The sequence below is a fragment of the Scophthalmus maximus genome, chromosome 5 (assembly GCF_022379125.1).
Source record: "Scophthalmus maximus strain ysfricsl-2021 chromosome 5, ASM2237912v1, whole genome shotgun sequence".
In the NCBI taxonomy this organism is placed as follows: Eukaryota; Metazoa; Chordata; class Actinopteri; order Pleuronectiformes; family Scophthalmidae; genus Scophthalmus; species Scophthalmus maximus.
Genome location: NC_061519.1, coordinates 849,254 through 868,013, shown reverse-complemented (window position 1 = coordinate 868,013; position 18,760 = coordinate 849,254).

The following is an 18,760-nucleotide window of genomic DNA, read 5'->3' as shown; positions in this document are numbered from 1 at the left end:
TCACTGACCATCACTTCATTAGTGTAGAGTGAGTCATCTCACCTGGCAACAGGGTCAAATCCCACTGGTTTTTTAACAATAAGCTCCTGCAGGACAGTACTTTCTGTCAGTTTTGAGTGCTTTTGGCAAAAGTGGAGGGCTGAGAAAGCAAATTTAAGTTCTCTGAAGATGTGGTGGGAGGTGGGTAAAGTACAGATTTGTGTTTTTTGCCAGCAGTACACCTCCCATTCGACAGCTAGGATCAAAGCAGTTGCTTGAAACCACCATTAAGGACATTGAAGAGGGGTTACGCAGTAATCCAGACCCCTCAACAGGTCACCTGTTACAGGAGAAGAGGTTGGCGTTGAGCTCCTTTCTGCAGGAGAGAGTGAAGGGTGCTCTGGTAAGGTCTCGCTTCCTTCAGCTAAAGGACATGGACGCCCCTACCTCCTTCTTTAATCTTGAAAGGTCAGCTGCTCAGAGGAAGCAGATGACCTGCCTTCAGCTTCCAGGAGGCAGAGTGACCACCAGTCCAGCAGAGATGAGGAGCCATGCAATAGATTTCTATGCCAATCTCTTTGGGGCAGAAGAGTGCAGCAAGGAGTGCCGTGAGGAGCTCCTGGAGGGGCTTCCGCAGCTCAACCAGGGAGAAAAAGCTGCTCTCGACTCTGACCTGACAATGGAGGAATTGACAACTGCCGTCAATCAGATGTCTTCCGGAAAGGCACCGGGGATTGATGGTCTCTCCACTGACTTTTATAAACAGCTTTGGAACTCTCTAGGAGCTGATCTTCACGGCGTATTAAGGGAATGTTTCAGGACAGGATCACTTCCTGTCTCCTGTCAGCGAGCAGTGCTTTCTCTGCTGCCAAAGAAAGGAGACCTGGCCTTACTAAAGAATTGGAGGCCAGTGTTCCTCCTCTGTACAGACTACAAACTCCTTTCAAGAGCCTTATCAAATAGACTTAAAAACATTCTGGAAGTAGTTGTACACTCTGATCAAACTTATTGCATTCCTGACGGAACAATTATGGACAATATTTGTCTTATGCGTGATGTAATTGATTTATGTAAAGATCATAATTTAAGTGTTGGCATTGTTTCTTTGGATCAAGAGAAAGCTTTTGTTAGGGTTGATCACTCATTTGTTTTCTGCACTGAAGGCGTTTGGTATCAGTCATGGGTTTCTGGCTTGGGTTGGTGTATCGTACAGTGATGCACAATATTTGGTGAAGATTGGGGCAGGGCTGAGTCGGCCTATCCCTGTAAAGCGAGGTATTCGAGCTGTATAGTCTTGATATTGAGCCACTACTTTGTATGTTGAGGAAGTGACTCAGTGTGCTCACCATGCCTGGGTCATTTGGACTCGACCAGGATTTTCCTGCTCTTTCAGTCTATACAGATGGTGTGAACATTCTGTTTTCCAACCAGCAGAATGTTCAAAATGTGCAGGACACCCTGTCGCTATATGAACGAGCGTCGTCTGCACGGGTCAACTGGGCCCAAAGTGAAGCCTTGTGGGTAGGACAGGGGAGGGATCAGGTGACGCCTATTCTGTCTGGGGGGCTTGAGTGGGGGAAGGAGGGGTTTAAAGTGTTAGAAGTGTTTTTGGGCTCAGAGGGGTTTCAAAGAAAGAACTGGGCGGGAGTGAAGGACAAAGTGTGTGCTCGGTTGTCTTAATGGAAATGGTTGCTACCCCAGCTGTCCTATATAGGGGAAGAGCTCTGGTGGTCAATAACTTGGTTGCCTCGACCCTTTGGCACAAACTCATTGCTCTGACGCCACCAAGAGGCCTGATAGAGGAAGTTCAGAGATCCATCGTGGACTTTTTCTGGTCAAGTAAACACTGGATCTGAGCAGCTGCCCTCTGCCTGCCTGTGGCTGAAGGAGGACAGGGACTAATAAACATCCAAGTGTGAAGACAGTGTGAAGACAGTTTCCCTTCTCTGTCCATCACCCCGGCTGTGGGGGAGTGGCAGGAGGGAGGTAATCAGCTGCTGTTTTTCAGAACCCCTCACCTGGACACATTTCAGGATGCAGGGAAGAAAACACTGTACCAAATCTGTGTAAAAACCTTGAACTTGAACTCTCTTGCAGGGATAGAGGAGTCGAGGTGGACTGAGTTTTTCGGCCCAGACCTTTCCCCGAAAGGCAGCTGGCGGTCCCTGTACAAGCTGCCCATTGAAAAGCGGACAGCAGACCTCCAGTCGAGGATTGTGCATGGGGCGATAGCTACGAACAGATACAGAGCGCACCTTGATTCTGAGCTAGGGGAGGGGTGTATTTTTTGTTCACACTCTGAGACATTGGTGCACCTATTTGTTCAGTGTCCTTGCCTGTTGCCATTGTTTGATTGTTTGAAGGTGTGGTTCCAAGGTCTTTGGGAGGTTTTTTCCTTTTCGTTATTTATTTTGGTCCGAAAATACTGTGCCAAGAAAAAGACTGTGCAGACATTTGTAAACTTTTTTATCTGGTTCTGGAAAATTGGCCATTTGGTTGACACGTAAGAACCGGGTCCAGAACGTGGGCAGTGTGGAACCTGTGCCGGTTCTGAGAGGACTGTTGAAAGCCAGACTGCAGGTGGAACACACCTACTATAAGATGATGGGTGATCTGCAGGCCTTCAGTCGGATGTGGGCTGTTGGGGGAGCTTCGTGTTCTGTGGGGGAGGACGAGGAGTTATTGTGAATTTTTTTAAATTTTTCCTTTTTGCTTTTTACCCTCAAAATGTTGAGGTCACGTAAAATATTTTGTTTGTGTAACGTCTCAATAAAGGGCCTTTGAAACCTCAAAAAAACTCTCTCCTGTCCTCGTCTCCTCTGCTCTGTTCTTGTCTCCTTTTTCCTGTTCTCGTCTCCTCTGCTCTCCTGTCCTCACCGTCTGTGGTCCTTCCACTAATCCCATTCATTTCACACTGGTTTGCCTTTGAAATGATTTCTGTACCACCTTCAGTTGCACGATAATGATGTAACATTCCTTTAACTTTTAGCTACTTCCACCTTTTGCAGCAACATACACTAATTATTTATTAATATATCTGACAAAGCTACAAATATAGCTGATCCAAACCATTGGGGCCGAGATGTTTTAGCTGGGTATATTAGAAATCCATTATTCAGAGCTACAGAACTGTGATTTTTGGTAATTAGTAGTCAATAAATGTGTCGATTTACAATATAGCAGACCGATATGCCTATGTAGTTACTCTATGTAGTGAGTCAATATGTTTTTTTAAAGTAAAATCATTTTTAACAATAATGCTTTAATGTGCATGTTGATTTATTTCAGATGTGCTGATGATTTACAATCTGATTATTTAAACGTCTTACCATTCAGAAAAGGTGTTGTTGGGGTAAACATGTATACGATGTTAGCAGACACTGCAGCAGGTAAAGATAATTCCACTTTTGTCTGGACATTCTGATTTGAACAGGCAGATTTTCAACTTTCTCAGTATAGCAAAAAGCTAAAACAGTACAGAAGACAAGAAAAATATCACTATTATCCTCTTTAGTTTTACAAGAAAATGAGCTCCAGGCGAGTGAAACTGTTCTGGCCAGCACAAGATAACATCCAGCTACTTTTGAGATTCAGTTTTGAAAATAATGTCTGTTCATTTTGGGATTTAGATATTGAAATCACAGAGCATATAGTCTCTGCATCCTGTCACTTCAAAGTCTTTTGGAAACAAACAGAGCAATGTATCTGTTGAACTTCACATGTGGATATCTATTCTCTAAGCTCATAGCTCATAGGTCTCTAAGAGCTCTCAGTCAATGAATAAACTAATCCAGGCAGTATGCTGTTACTGCTGTTTGGATAGTTTTCAGGAAAGCATTCAGATATAAATATGTGGTCAGTTTAACAAATCTATTACTTTTTGTAATTAAATGGGCTCATCTCACCAGCTACCCAGCTGAATGATATCAGTCTACAGTGCTTGGTGCAGAGTCGATATACTTATATTTAGGCCTAACTGAAGCCCTGTATCCAACAACCCACATGTAAGTGCTCATCTGCTGTTCTGGTGGTGGACAAGAAAGGCTTGTTTTGTTCATCTTCTGCCACTTCCATCATGCCAACCCTTGCATCAAATGCCGGAAGAATCAGGTTACATGTAAAAAATTAGCTCTTTTAATAAATGACATGATTCACACAACTTAAATGGTAAATGGACAGTACATATACTGTGTATATATATACATATATAGCACCTTTATATAGCACCACTCAAAGCGCTTTACAGCACAAGTCACATTCCCGTTCACAACACTCGTTCATTTACCCCACCCTCACTCACATTCACACACTGACGGAAGATCCACCAGAGGCAATTTAGTGTTAGGTGACTTGCCCAATGACCAAAGTTGGCATGTGGACTAGGAGAAGCTGGGATCCAACGTTGGTGGACAACCGACTCTACCTCGTGAGCCACAGCCGCCCATAACTTATTGAGTGCCCACATTCTCATGGACACATGGCAACGATTAAACCAGTTAACATGACGCAAGTGTCTAGAAAAACTTTGTCTGTGATACAAAAAAACAAAAAACAGCTGTTCATGTGAACTCCATATACGAAAGGAACTTACACCATTGTTTTAAATGAAAAGCCTCCTCACATTTCATACATGGTCCAGCCATATACTGTGAATCACAGGAAAGGTATTTCAAAAAGTAAGTGTCATCAATATAAATTATAAATCTGGTCATGAGTGGGTGACCCTCTGAACAAATACAGTTTGTTTTCAAAGTAACTAACATTTTGCTTCAAACATATGAATTACAATATTTAGTAATATGAAACATAAATGTCTTCCCCAAACTTTACCATTTGAGTGGGCGAACAACAAGGGGGCTGTGAGGGTGTGAAAGGGAGGATGTCTGGGAACAAATTAAATTGCATAAGTGATTTCATGTATTTCTGAATTTTCTCAATTGAGCTTGCATAATCTTAAAAAAAACAGTGTGCTGCTGAAGCTAATAACCTGATAACAGCGTTAAAGAGTAACTGTTGGTAACTGGGAATTAGCAGGTATTGAATTCTAATCACACAACACACATACATATACATTGGGGGCACCAGAGACAAAGACATAGTGTCTCTTCAGCTGAATAGTAGTTTTATGTTTCATATTGATCTGACCAATATGGTTTGGGAGTTCCAGCCTGTTTTGGTTTAGATCCTGGCGTTTAGCACCCTTTCTGAATTCCTTCAGAAGCTTCATGCACTGTTCTCTGTGTGGCCTGTAGGGGGAGCTGCTGACTGTGGAATTACATTAAGAGCTGATCTGCTGTAATTACTGCAGGCAATAAAGAACAGAAAAATAAAATAAAAGCATCTTTTTTCATTAAAGAAAAAAAATATTTCCCAACTCTGTGTTGCCAAGAAATACTGTCGGATCTATATATGTGCCAGTGGAAGGATGTATGTGGGGGGGACCCGCTGTTCACGGCCCTCCCAGCTATCTTTTGCCTGCTGGAGCATGTTATTTACATTTTGCCTTAACAAGGTGGATGGCACCACAAGCAACAAAAAAGTATGATTATGTGATATCATGTGAACATTGTGGTCCATAATATACTTTGGAAACCAACAACACCATTTAAGTCAGATTCAGCCTGCACGGACACAACATTCTGAAGAAAAGAAATTAACACAGCCTTTTCGTACAGCATTGTTTGGTGCATGGATGGTTCAGGCCTCAGTCATACAGCAAAATCCTAGATGGAACGCCACTGTGAATGTGTGAGAAAGAGAATTGAGAGAATCTGGATATCCAAATTGAACACTATTTTAATGTCATTTTATATGTGTTTCTTCCCATTATGTAAAGCACTTTGAATTGCCTTGTTGTTGAAATGTGCTATACAAATAAACTTGCCTTGCCTTGTTATCAAGACGAATAGTTAGGGACATTAATGATTCCAGACTTTATGATTCATCCTTAGCTGCTAGCTTGTCTTTTATATGGTCTGCTAAGCCATGAGGGGAAAAAAACCTTCATCCCACCCTCTTTCGGCTACCAATATCCTGAACTTAATGGTGTAGTTAGGCACAGAATTAAAGCCCTGTTGGAGATTAAGTAATCGGTTGCCTGCTTCCTCCTTTACACAGGGTGATCAAAAACGTTTCTCATTTCTGCCTTAAATCTGGAATAAGAGCTGACTATGGGGGAATCCCTCTCCCATTAAGCTGTAGCCCATTATACGGATTTCCCAGACATTATCCCCAACATATACACAGCGTGACTTATCAGAAACAAAGGCGGAGGACTGTAGCTCGTAAAGTAGTGAGCACTGGAGAATGAACTGTCCGCATGTACCTGGGTTCCCATTGTAACGCTCCGGTGTTGTTTATAAGAGCATTTTGCCCTTTGATTCGATTTGATTTTAGTAGAGATAAGAACAGCTTGATACTGAATATTAAAAACTGGCATGTTTGAATCCATAACGTTTATTGGGGGCCACGTTATGTTACAACACACTACACAGTGCTAGCTAGGAGATCGATCATTTTCATTTGATTAGCTGAGCAATACTATAAAATCCGCTTACTCTAACATATAACAGCATTGAGGCTGCACACATTAAACTAGGTTACATCCTTCCTGTCAAACTGGGAAAATAAACACAATGGGATTAAGTCATCTAAACATAACTGTTGTGTGCATGTGATAAATCTTTTCTGATTTCATATTTCTTAGCTACATGGCCCTTCAGTGAACTGTAACTCAAGGATAACCAGAGCTTTTCCCAGCTTGACTCTTGCAGGCCAGATTAGCTGAAGCATGAAAATGAAAAGGAAAGCTCAAAGTGGAGATATTGCCACCCTAGCCCTATTAATACTTTAACTGTTTGAACCCTGGGCTTGTTCCTGTTTTGAATTAATAATGCTTGGGTAGTGTGTAAGGGGATTTACAGCTTTTTTGTTTTTTGGATACATTTTTTATTCTATTTTTAAATTTTACCCCCGACATTCTTGGGCACTCATTACCTCTAACTTTACCCCAGCCAATGTCGGAAACCATTTGGAAGTGCGGCATTGAGAAAAGCCAGGGCATTGGGTCCCTCGCTCGTTTCGGGTAAGTTAATAATACGAATGTTGTCTCTTCTGTTTCGATCCTCTTTGAGTGCCAAGGTCTCTATCAGGGACTCGTACCTGTGTAGGGATGCTTCCTCAACTTTTTCCATGTGGGCAGAGAGCTCTTTGCGGTCCGCTTTCAGTTTTCTTAGTTCTTTGGTGTTTACAGACACTTACGATTGTATTTTCTCAAAACGTCCCTCAATCTTGGAAAATTGAGTTTCAATGAAGTCACGCTGGTCATGTAGAGCTGAATGAGTCATGCTGGTTAGTGATTGTTTGTGACCGTCATCGTTGGATGTCTTTGTTCTGCCTTCTGGTCCTGTCAGCCATGATTTACCTTCAAATACAGTTTTTTGATGAATGAAGCTTCGTTGGAACGATGAAAGTTAAGTGTTTAAGGACTTATAAAGTGTGTAATGGGAGAAAAGGAGCAGGAGCTAAGTGCTATGCTGCCATCTTAACTACACGTCACGTGACACACGTCTGTTTTTTCTTTGAAAGTATTTTTGCGTTGGTTTTGCCAAAGCCATTTACATATGGGGATTTCCCACATACTGTCTTCCCATGCCAAGACCTCTTGCCACCCCATCTAAAATGTTCTAGATCCGCCACTGCTCGGGTGGCCCAGGCTGTATGGTGAGCGTGGGTTGAGGCGAGGCAGCTCAGGAGGATAGCTAGCTGACAAGTGCTGGCCTGGAGAAGGAAGATGTGTAGGTTACACCTGGATCCAATACAGGCCTCTGCATACAGGGAAGAGAATGTAGTGTTAGGTTCAGTTGCAATAAATCACAAGAAGAACTAAACATGAAGCTAGGCAGCCAACGTCCTCACTACCATATAACTGCTCCAATAATCTGGCGACGTCTGTCCATGAGGTCCACGTCTTTATACTGCCAGGAACTGATGAGGATGGAGCACAGCCTCCACAGGTAACAGCGACGAGCTGCTAATTGTAAGACGCACACACCCACAAACACACAAGCACCGACGCACACACCCATACACATCTGCAAAACACATACACAGAACACACACACACAGGAAAGAGGCAGGGGTGTGCCCACCAGCGTCACAGCCCAGCCGGTAACATTTTGTTAAGGGCGCTGATCCAACATTAAGCTGACTGTAAGAGCCTGCTTGAATGCATTGAACCTTAATGAGTCTGTTTAGTTGTTCTATAACTGGTTTACCACTGATTTTGTCAGTGGTAAACCAGTTGTTTTTTATTAGGATGAATCTGTCATAGTTATTGTGTGGTCATGACCAGTACATTTTTAGCATGCTGACTACGACCACACTCACCATCAAATGTCTGACCATCAGCACAAAGAACAGTAAAGACTGTTCTTTGTGACACCCTCAATGAACTGGATGTTTCAGAGGGAAAAACTCCTCACATGCTGTTGAAGAGCACAAGCTCAGATGACACATGTTGAATATGATGCTGTTTTAAGGCAGTCATGAAAAACTGTAACACTTTCCCATAATTGCTTCAAACTAGTTTAGCAAGTAAGGGATACACACATGCAAACACATGCACAAATTAAGTGTCAATGAGCAGCATTAGTCTCAATGGTGGAGTCAGGACTGCCAAACATCCATAATCTCACATTGCCACATGTATTCCACAACTTCATTTACAAGTCTTTGAGACACACATTTTTAAACAAACTGTGTCGTTGAAAAAAACGTGAAGATGGTTTTCTTGAAATTAAAAGAAGAGGAGCAGTCAGCAGGAACAGCAGTGGCAACCTTTATGAGCAGAAGATGTAAGGATAGATAGGACACAAAAACAGCCCTTCAACAATAAGCACTGAGCACCAAAAGACAATAACACATCATCAGTCAAGTTGTTACAGAATGAAATAATGTTATACCTGTGTAACTGTGTAAACCTTCCCATAAAAGTTATAAGTTCAGTGGTCCTATATAATTTGCAACAGTTGGTTTCCTGACTGGCTTGTTGTTTTTAGGAAGCTCTCCATTATGTGTGTTGCTGCACCCACTCTGTGAGCTGGAACCTTACTGATTAAACTGATAATGATATTTACATATATTTACATATGGATATTTACATCCACTGGACCCTCCACTAAATCCCCTTGTCAGAATTGATCCCTTGACCCCTGTGCCATTTGGATCAGGGGAAAATTGTGAAATGTGTGGGAGAACTAATGCCTTAAAAAAATACCATCCCTGCATTTTATGTTTTGTTGTTGTTTGCGTTGCTGTATGAAATACTGACCAACATAAAGCCCTTGTTAGATCAAGCTCAACAGGCAACTACACCATGGACCTGCCTGAGTTCTTATTATATTTATTTTGACGGGATTGTCCCCTTGTATGTGTGGAAGAGAAATACATATTTGTGAAAAGTGGCATGTGAATATTGACATGCATTTTATACAGCATTCTATATTTTACAGTCTTATATGTCTGTCTAACAATATGTGTATTTAGGTATTTATATTGAAACATGTAAATACTTGCTCCCAAACTGAGTTGTCACTGTTGATCAGTTTTCGATTCATATTTCTTTTTTATGTTATTATTGCTACAGGAGGATATTTTTTTTGTAGCTGTTCACACATACACCACAAGAAACTGTGGGAATTCAAAACAATGCGCCCTCCTGTGCCAGTGCACTGGACCCACAAGCGTGGCTCTCCTGACCTAACCCCAACATCTAAGCCTTGAACTCAACTGGTTTGAGGTATCATAGGGGTTTTTACCCTTGAAACTTCATGGTATTGTTTGGCTGTGTGAATTGAATCTGGGGCACTCTGACATAACTTCTATATGCATTCATGAATAAATCACAAGAAAAAACACTTAATTTGGTTATCAATTACAAAGAGATACTGGAATGCAATTTAAAAAACCTTTTCAAAGTAGTCATATGACATGGTAACATGACCTTATGAGTAGCACCCACTTAAAGAAACTACACAAAGGCATGACAGTACCAATACTAATTGTTTTGTTGTTTTTACTTGACTCTTTGAAAAACACTTAATTATTTTACTCCAACATCTCCAGTATTATTGTCTTTGACCCAGTGCAGTACTCCCCATCTTTTTTCCTAAGTGTTAAGCAACTGAAACACCTGGTTAGAGTTAGGGAAGATTCTATGTATAATAAATAAAAAGGAAAACAATTGCAGGCCTGCATGTCATGTAATGTCACAGGCTGACAGGAACTAGAAAAAGAGATAATATTTCTCCAGTGCCAATCTCTTTATTGGCTTCCTATAAAATTCAGAGTATAATTAAAAATCCTGCTCCTCACCTACAAAACCCTTACTAATCAGGCTCCATCATATCTTACAGAGCTCATAGTTCCATATTATCACAGTAGATCACTTGTCTCTGTAAACTCAGGACTACTTGTGGTTCCCAGAGTGTGTAAAGTCGCGTTTCCACCAAAAGGACCTTAGTAGCCTCTGCCGAATATTGCATCCACACTGTAACTTTATTTCTGGAGATCTATGGTTTTACCAGCTCATATTTTCTCCAAGCAAGTACTTGTTTTGGATCAATAGAAGCAGAACTCGGCATAACACTGGCCCGGTACGTCAGTTAGTTAGTATCCAACTTGAAACTATCTTCACCGCGGTCTGGAACCGATAACTTGCTAGACGTTGTGTTGTGTGAGTTGCTGTCGTGTTGTGGTTAATAGCAGTAGTGTTGTGTGATTTGCTGTCGTGTTGCACGAGTTGCTGTTGTGTTGTGGGGAATTGCTGTCATGTTGTGTGATTAAATGTCGTGTTGTGTGAGTTTCTGTTGTGGTTTGAACTTCGGGGCCACCGTTATCGTAGCTTCTCTTCTGCGTGTCCATGACGAAGCGTGGTGAAGCAACTAAACAGTAGTGAGCTTGCAGCTGCACACTGGCTTTCAAACACGGCAGGTGAAATTAAATGTGGCGAGTACTCGACCAATCACAATTCTTCAGCACTGCAGCCCCTCCCCATAGTTCCTGAACCTTTGGTTAGTAGTACCTCCCGAGCAGGGTCTTTTTCGAGGGTGAATAAATTACCCAGGAACTAAATTTAAAGCCTGGTTCCTGTGGTCGTAACGCACAGAGTTCCTCCTTTAGTTCCTAATTCCTGGGTATAGTTCCTGCGGTGGAAACGCGGCTTAATAGTAGAATGGGAGTCAGAGCCTTCAGCCACCAGGCTCCTCTCCTCTGGAGCTAGGGAGGCAGACACCCTCTCTACATTTAAGATTAGACTTAAAACCTTCCTCTTTGATAAAGATTATAGTTAGTTAGAGCTGTTAAGGTGTTTACTGAACCATCTCTTAGTTATGCTGCAATAGGCCTAGACTGCTGGGGGAACTCCCATCATGCATCTCTCTCTCTCTCTGCCCCCATGTATTAACATTACATGTCACTAACTCTGTTTGTTTTCTCTCTCTCATAGTGTATCTCTGACTCCAGAGGTGCAGAATCCAAATCTGTTACTATTATTATTATTCTTTGTTTGAATCCCGGTTTGAAACCAACCAGGGCCTTTGTGTGTGGAGTTTGCATGTTCTCCCTGTGTATACATGGGTTCTCTCTGAGTTCTCCGGCTTCCTCCCCATATGCTGGCGACCTGTCCAGGGTGTCCCGCAACCCTTAATGGATGAAGCGGTATTGATAATGGATGGATTATTATTATTATTCTTTTAAATTTTAACAACGTCATTGAATCTATTATGTCAGTATCATTATAGTAATCATAACAACATTCCACCTTAAAACTTAAATGGTACAGCGCACCTAATTTGGAGGTGCAGAATGACTCTTGATTCCATGCTGAACTGGTAAATAGAGTGCTCAACTGTTCACCATATATAAATCCAACTAGCCTGGAAAACTCAGCACTTTAATGATCACTGATAGTAATTTTTTTTCTTTTACGGTAGTGTCAAAACAATCTACATTGCTCTGCAAAATGCTTTGACAGTTTCTTTACAAAAAGCATTTCATGTGAATTTGGAATATTTTCCAGTCTGATAACGGTTACATGTGCAGTATTTCATTTGAGTAAAAGGTGCTCAGGGTCAGAGGTCACTTCTTCAGACTGGCTGAGAGCAGCAGGTCCAGGTCAGGACACAGCTGGGCCATCAGGCGGTGGGGCGGAGTGGGGTAGAGCAGTTGTCCAGCATCCCTCTGTTTAAATGAATATCAATCGTGCCTCCCAGGCTGAGCTTCCACCCCTCCATCACCCAAGGGCTGCGATTGGTTCAGAGAGAGCAACCTGCTAGAGGCCAGTGAAAGCCGCTATATCAGTGTCCATTCACTGACAACAATGAGGCTAAATAACTAATGAGCTCTATGCAGGATGAGGTGTCTTCCTCACTCGATCCTCAGAGAAGCTTTGGACATGACCAGCAGCCTTCTGTGGGCGAAATGCTGGACCAGGGACTCGGAAAGATAACAATGCTTTAATAAAAGCTTTACAATTTTTTTGCTTTATCACCAAAGAAGATTCATTGTAGGTAGTTACAAAATAAAACGCCTTTCCACTTGGATTACTTTTTAATTGTTTGCGAGTTCTAGGGTTAAGAAGCTTTAACATCCAGAAGGTTGGAATGAAGAAAACCAAAATGGCACCAAGAATCCTTGTTTTCTCCTTGGCATACTTCTACTGTCTGAGTAAGTACAGTTTGTGTAGCTCGGTTCAGGTGTGAGAGTAAAGGGAACACTTCCAAGTCCAGAGAGCAAATGCTGCTGGAACCTTTATCGTTCTGATTTACAGTCAGCTGGAACTTAAATCTAAATTACTATCCATCCAGTTTACATACTGTAATCCGTAATCATCATCACAACAGCCTGTAAAACCTACCAGTAAATTGAATCACTGTTCTACCAGTGCTGGTTTATCATCAGTGGATTTTAATTCTTGAATTGTTGTGGTTTCTGCTCTGTTCTCATTACTAATCCACATATTACCAACAAAGAATGATCACTGGTCTCAGTCCAAATGACTGCAAGCTATTGTCAATATGCACATAGATATTGATTGATTTTAACTGCACAAAAAAGCACAATATGCAGACTCAAAGTGATTGTTGATCTCTGGTAATAAGATTTAGCTAATTCATAATTTGATGACAGTTCTTACCATGACATCTACTCCACAACGTCTCTCCTGAACTTTCAGCTACATCTTGTGGCCTTCCTGGAAGGATTAAAGAATTTACTTTCAACACAAATGTACAATGATGTGTGGATGAAAATGCAAACATACCTCAAAGTCCATTTAAAGCAGTGGCACTGAAAATATTGAATAACTTATTTTAGCCTGAAGATTGAATGGACGTTTAGTAGAGGGTCTCCAAATAACTCTTGAAAATAAAAATATGAATTTGTTATAAATTTTAACAATTGAACTTAATCATTCAATTGACCATTCAAAAGACCACCAGACATGATTTGACTAAAGTAGATACGTAAGAATCAGTAGCACAAATAAATAGATTAAAATAACTGGAGGTCCACTCAGTACCTTCCTGGTGATATTTAGCTTATAGGCTCCATCCACTGAGGAAGACTTTGAGTGCAATTGAAAACTCCCAGAAAATGTTATTCGACTGTTTCACCTTCTGTCATGGTTAGCGTCAGAGTATTCATTTCATAGTATCCAGCGCTAATTTATTCATATTCATATTTTCAAAGAAAAATTGAAAACCTGAATGAATCTTTCAAGTTGTATTTAATGCATGATCATCACATAACCTTCAACAGAATCCACAGAGCTGTAAATGGCAACGATAATGTTTTATTCAAGAGACAACAGAACAGCTTTGCATGAAGGGGAGCAGAGCAGACGGTGTAGGTGGCTCTGTGTTTGGTTCGGACTGCAGTGAGGGGTGAGAGTCAGTGACCTCTGACCTTCAGGAGGGGGTCATCCTGGTCAGTGGAACATTGTGTGGAGGGGCAGACCATGCACACAAAAGATACCCCCCCATCCTCACCCCCTCCGAGAATCCCTCAATTTTCAGTGACCTGACCCTCACACCCTCATCTACATAACACTGTCCTCAGTCTGCTCAGATTGAGACCTTATTAAAGATATGTGTGTAAAACGTAATCCCCCGACAGCTGCCCATGACCGTGCCCTCAACAACCCCCAACCTACACACCTTGGCCTCACACACACACACACACACACACACACACACACACACTGTGTCCATGATGGAGTAGGCCAGCAGAAAGGGCCTGTGGTGACCGGCATTCCCTGCAGTGTGAATGAAAACAGGCTAATGTCTCAATCTGTGGAGAGTCTAGGCTAACGCTAACAGGATTCTCAGCATGTACAGATATGATTAGGAGGCTGATGGGACATTTTGTTAAGGGCGCTGATCCAACATTAAGCTGACTGCATGAGCCTGCTTGAATGCATTGAACCTTAAGGAGTCCGTTTAACATCTTCTATAACTGGTTTATCACTGATTTTGTGCATTCATTGTTATATATTAGGATGAATCTGTGCAAGTACAAAGCTGCTCATCTGTGTCATAGTTATTGTGTGGTCATGACCAGTACATTTTTAGCATGCTGACTACGACCACACTCACCATCAAATGTCTGACCATCAGCACAAAGAACAGTAAAGACCACCCTCCATGAACTGGATGTTTTAGAGGGAAAAACTCCTCACATGCTGTTGAGGAGCACAAGCTCAGATGACACATGTTGAATATGATGCTGTTTTAAGGCAGTCATGAAAATCTGGAACACTTTCCCATTATTGTTTCAAACTAGTTAAGCAAGTAAGGGATACACAGACATGCAAACACATGCACAAATTAAGTGTCCAGGAGCAGTATTAGTCTCAATGGTGGAATCATGACTGCATACTCTCACATTGCCACATAAATTCCACAACTTCATTTAGAATTCTTTGGAGACACACATTTTTAATCAAACAGTGTCGTAGAAAAAACAGTGAAGTTGGTTTTCTTGAAATTAAAAGAAGAGGAGCAACAGTGGCCACCACGACTGAAAACCATGACAACCTTTATGAGCAGAAGATGAAAGGATAAACAACAGACCTGCCCTGATTGTAGTGATCAACACTACAATCACCACAAACTCACAAATACAGCCCTTCAACAATAAGCACGGAGCACCAAAAAACAATAACACATCGTCAGTCAAGTTGTTACAGAATTAAATAATGTTATACCTGTGTAACTGTGTGAACCTTCCCAGAAAAGTTGTAAGTTCAGTGGTCCTATATAATTTGCAGCAGTGACTTATAGGAGCCTACAACTCACATTTATCTCTCTCTACAACGATTACTGCCCTCTTAGATTACAGTCTGGTTTATCTGGTGGTGCTTCCACCGATCTTGTAGCAGCAGCTCTCCTGCAGTGATGAGTCTCGGACGTGTCAGATTGACCGCATCGCCTAGCTGCTCACTACTTAATAGCTTGGGTTTTGTCTTGTCTAGTCTTGGTTTCTTGACTGGCCTTTTTGTTTTTAGTGAGATCTCCATTATGTTTATTGCTGCACCCACTCTGTGAGCTGAGACCTCACTGACTCAAACCTCAACTGCTGGACAATCACCAAAAGCCTCTTTTCCATCACATTAGAGATTATTGCTTATTGATCCACATCGCAGTTGGGGACCCCGGTTTTTGGTGAGGCTTTTCAATTAATCAATATGTTAGGAAACTGATATATGTATTATTATAAGACCAGTTTGGTGTACCCCGGGGGACAATTTGTTAAAAGAATTGTAATTTTCCACAATTAAAGAAAATAACATTAAACAGTAGACTAAAATGTCCTTGGCTGTGAGTCTGTCAGGTCAATGTCAAAGATAATACAATAGACTATAGAACTGCAATAGAGCTGATACATGCCGTGGCTAACAAGCATCATGTTGACTGTCAAGAAAAGAAAAGTAGATGTGGAATGTCAACAAGGATTTTTCTTATGTTGAAGTAAAAGACAAACCAGAGTCTAATTTGTGGCGATGATGGAAAAGTCCACGAACATAGACTGTACATAGACAGTCTAAAGTCTTAGAAAATGACTCTAATTCTTATTTGATTTATAATGTCAGTAAACATTCTCCTGAGGAGTTCATGGTCTCAATCGCTAGTTTTAAGTCTTCTTCAATACAGCATGATGTTCATTTAGTAAACTGTGGTCTCATTTAGAGTCAACTAGACCATAAATCACAATATGCATTGGGGTGTGGATACAGTGTGATTGACAGCTTGTACTGTCCAATGGTGCATGGTTGCAGGTGTAGGTGAACCTGCAGTAAACCAGCTATCAGTCAGGCCACACTGCTGCTCCTCCAAAAAGGGTTAATTCTGGTTTCAGAAAACCAAGATGGTGCTGGTAAAAATGATAAACTCAAGCCTTCAAAACAGTAGTTCACAAACCGATGGCTGATTCCATGGTGGGTTGCCAATTGGTTACAAAGAGACAAATGCTCTTTAAAAGTTGCCGCTCATCAGTGGAGTGTGGTGTCCAACAAGCAGCTTTCACAAGACCACATTCCATCAGCGACAATGTGATTGCAGGCAGGTTTTGTTGTCAGTGAGCTAATAGCTAAGAAGCTGAAACCTCATTCAGAAGGAGAATTTTTGAGGGAGCCTTGTTGTTGCTGTGGAGCTTCTGGAACCAAACAAAGTAAAACTGTTCCAAAGTGTCTTGATATATCTTGATGAACTGTCACAGAGCAGATTACTGGTATGACACCCATATATTGAATTAACGAGTATACAGCAAGAAATTTCCAGTTTTTCTCTCTAGCCGGTGATGAAACAACAGACATAACAATACAGGACAACTAGAAATTTTGTACGTGTGATCACTGCTGAGTTTGATACAAGGGAGAAATTAATGTCTTTACAAGTCATGCATGGCTCTTCCAAAGATGACGCTCATCATTATACCATCTTACATCCGACACCTAACCAAAGAGAAGCAGTTCCACTCAATTGCAATAAACAGGATTGGGTGATATATGTGTTCAAACATTAAGTATGGCCCTCGAAGGATCTTGTAAATATTGAAATGGCCCTTGATAGTAAAACAGTTACCCACCTCTGCACTAGGAGTACAAAGGAGGAAGCCCTGGGGCAATGGGTTTCATATCTGCCTAGATATTCCCATTTTCCTGTCCAGACTTTTAACTGCACCTTCAAAGCATTAAAAGCTTCCTCTGAAAACAGTTAGAGGAAGCAGTCAGGGGCAAGGAACCTGAAAAAAGGGCAGTATTGAATATTCAAGAATAGAATATTTAATACTGCACATTTTTTTCAGTCAAGTTGTAATTCCTGTCTCAAATCCCTGCATCCCTCCAGGGATGTATTTAGAACTGAGACGAGGAAAGATATTGATGAAAAAAAATGTTTATATGCCGATCAAGACCCATTCTCATTCTCTGTCCCTTTTTATGGGGGCTGGACAGAAATCTGTGAAGTTCAGGTGCAGCAGTCTCACTGAACAATAGCAGTGGACGGCTGGGAGAGTAGCACAGGCTTGACACATGCACCCCCCCCTAACCTCATTTACACATCCATCCTCCTCACCTCTGACTCTCCCATGACCTCTGAGGGGCTTGGGGTTACAAGCACATGGTGCTAGTGTGGGGGTTTCTGGACAACCCCCTTCCTTTCAAAAGAAATCTCATTATTGTCCTACCCCTATAGTGAAAATGATCCAATCTCAATGCTATACACTTAATCACACCCCATGCAGGTTTAGCTTGTTGGAACTTTTACAGAATACATTTTATTTCTCCAGTCTGGAGTTGCCTTCAAGGTTGTTGTCCAACATCCTTTCGTCTTATCATCCGTCATCTATCTTGAAGCAGAGGATCACATAGGATTTGAGGTTTCAATCTAGAAACAAGAGAAGGGATTGATCCTGTGACATTGCCAAATCGAAAACAATAGTTCTTAAGAAGTGCTAGTCAATTATTGTTGACAATATTGTTCTGAAGCTGTACACTGATGTCTTGTTGTATTATGTAATACATTTTACTGAAAGCCACCCTGGACTAACAATGAACTAAAGTCTGAGTTAACTGTTGTAGTGTGATCTCAGCCGTTTGCCTGCTAGGAAGATGTTGTATCAACACTAGCCTTTCAGGTTTCATAGTTACAACACTATGTGTTCAATAACCGTGGACACAGAATGCAATACAAGTTCCCCCCTGGGAGCCCTGGATTTCATTAGCAGGCCTCAGGGATGGGAGGCTCAGGGGCTGCAGGGCTCTATCAGCTTGTCCAGACACGGCTGACCAGTAGACCCACAATCCCCTCTGTTGGCTGCATCTGCTTGGGGATGGAAGGGCGGGGGCTGCCATGAGAAGGAGGGTAAATGCTCATTTCTTAATGTGACAGTAAAACCAATTTCAGATCATGAGGATGGGAAGCAGCTCTACTGTATGTTAAAGCTGTGCTTACGCTCCATGGCTGTGTTCTACAAGTGACAATCTGTAATTTGATGGACTGTTATTAAACCTCAAAGCCATTTCATCAACTACCTTGTCAACAAAGAACTATCAACATGCTCATTTCCAGAGGAATTGTAGCTGAATGCTGTAATGGCAAAATGGTTGCCTTTGTGGTTTGTATATGCAATGCCCTGATAACTCAGTCCATACTTAGGGTTAGCCAGAATATATTATATCTCTTAGATGTCTGCTTCCAGATTGCTACCCCTAAAGATAAAT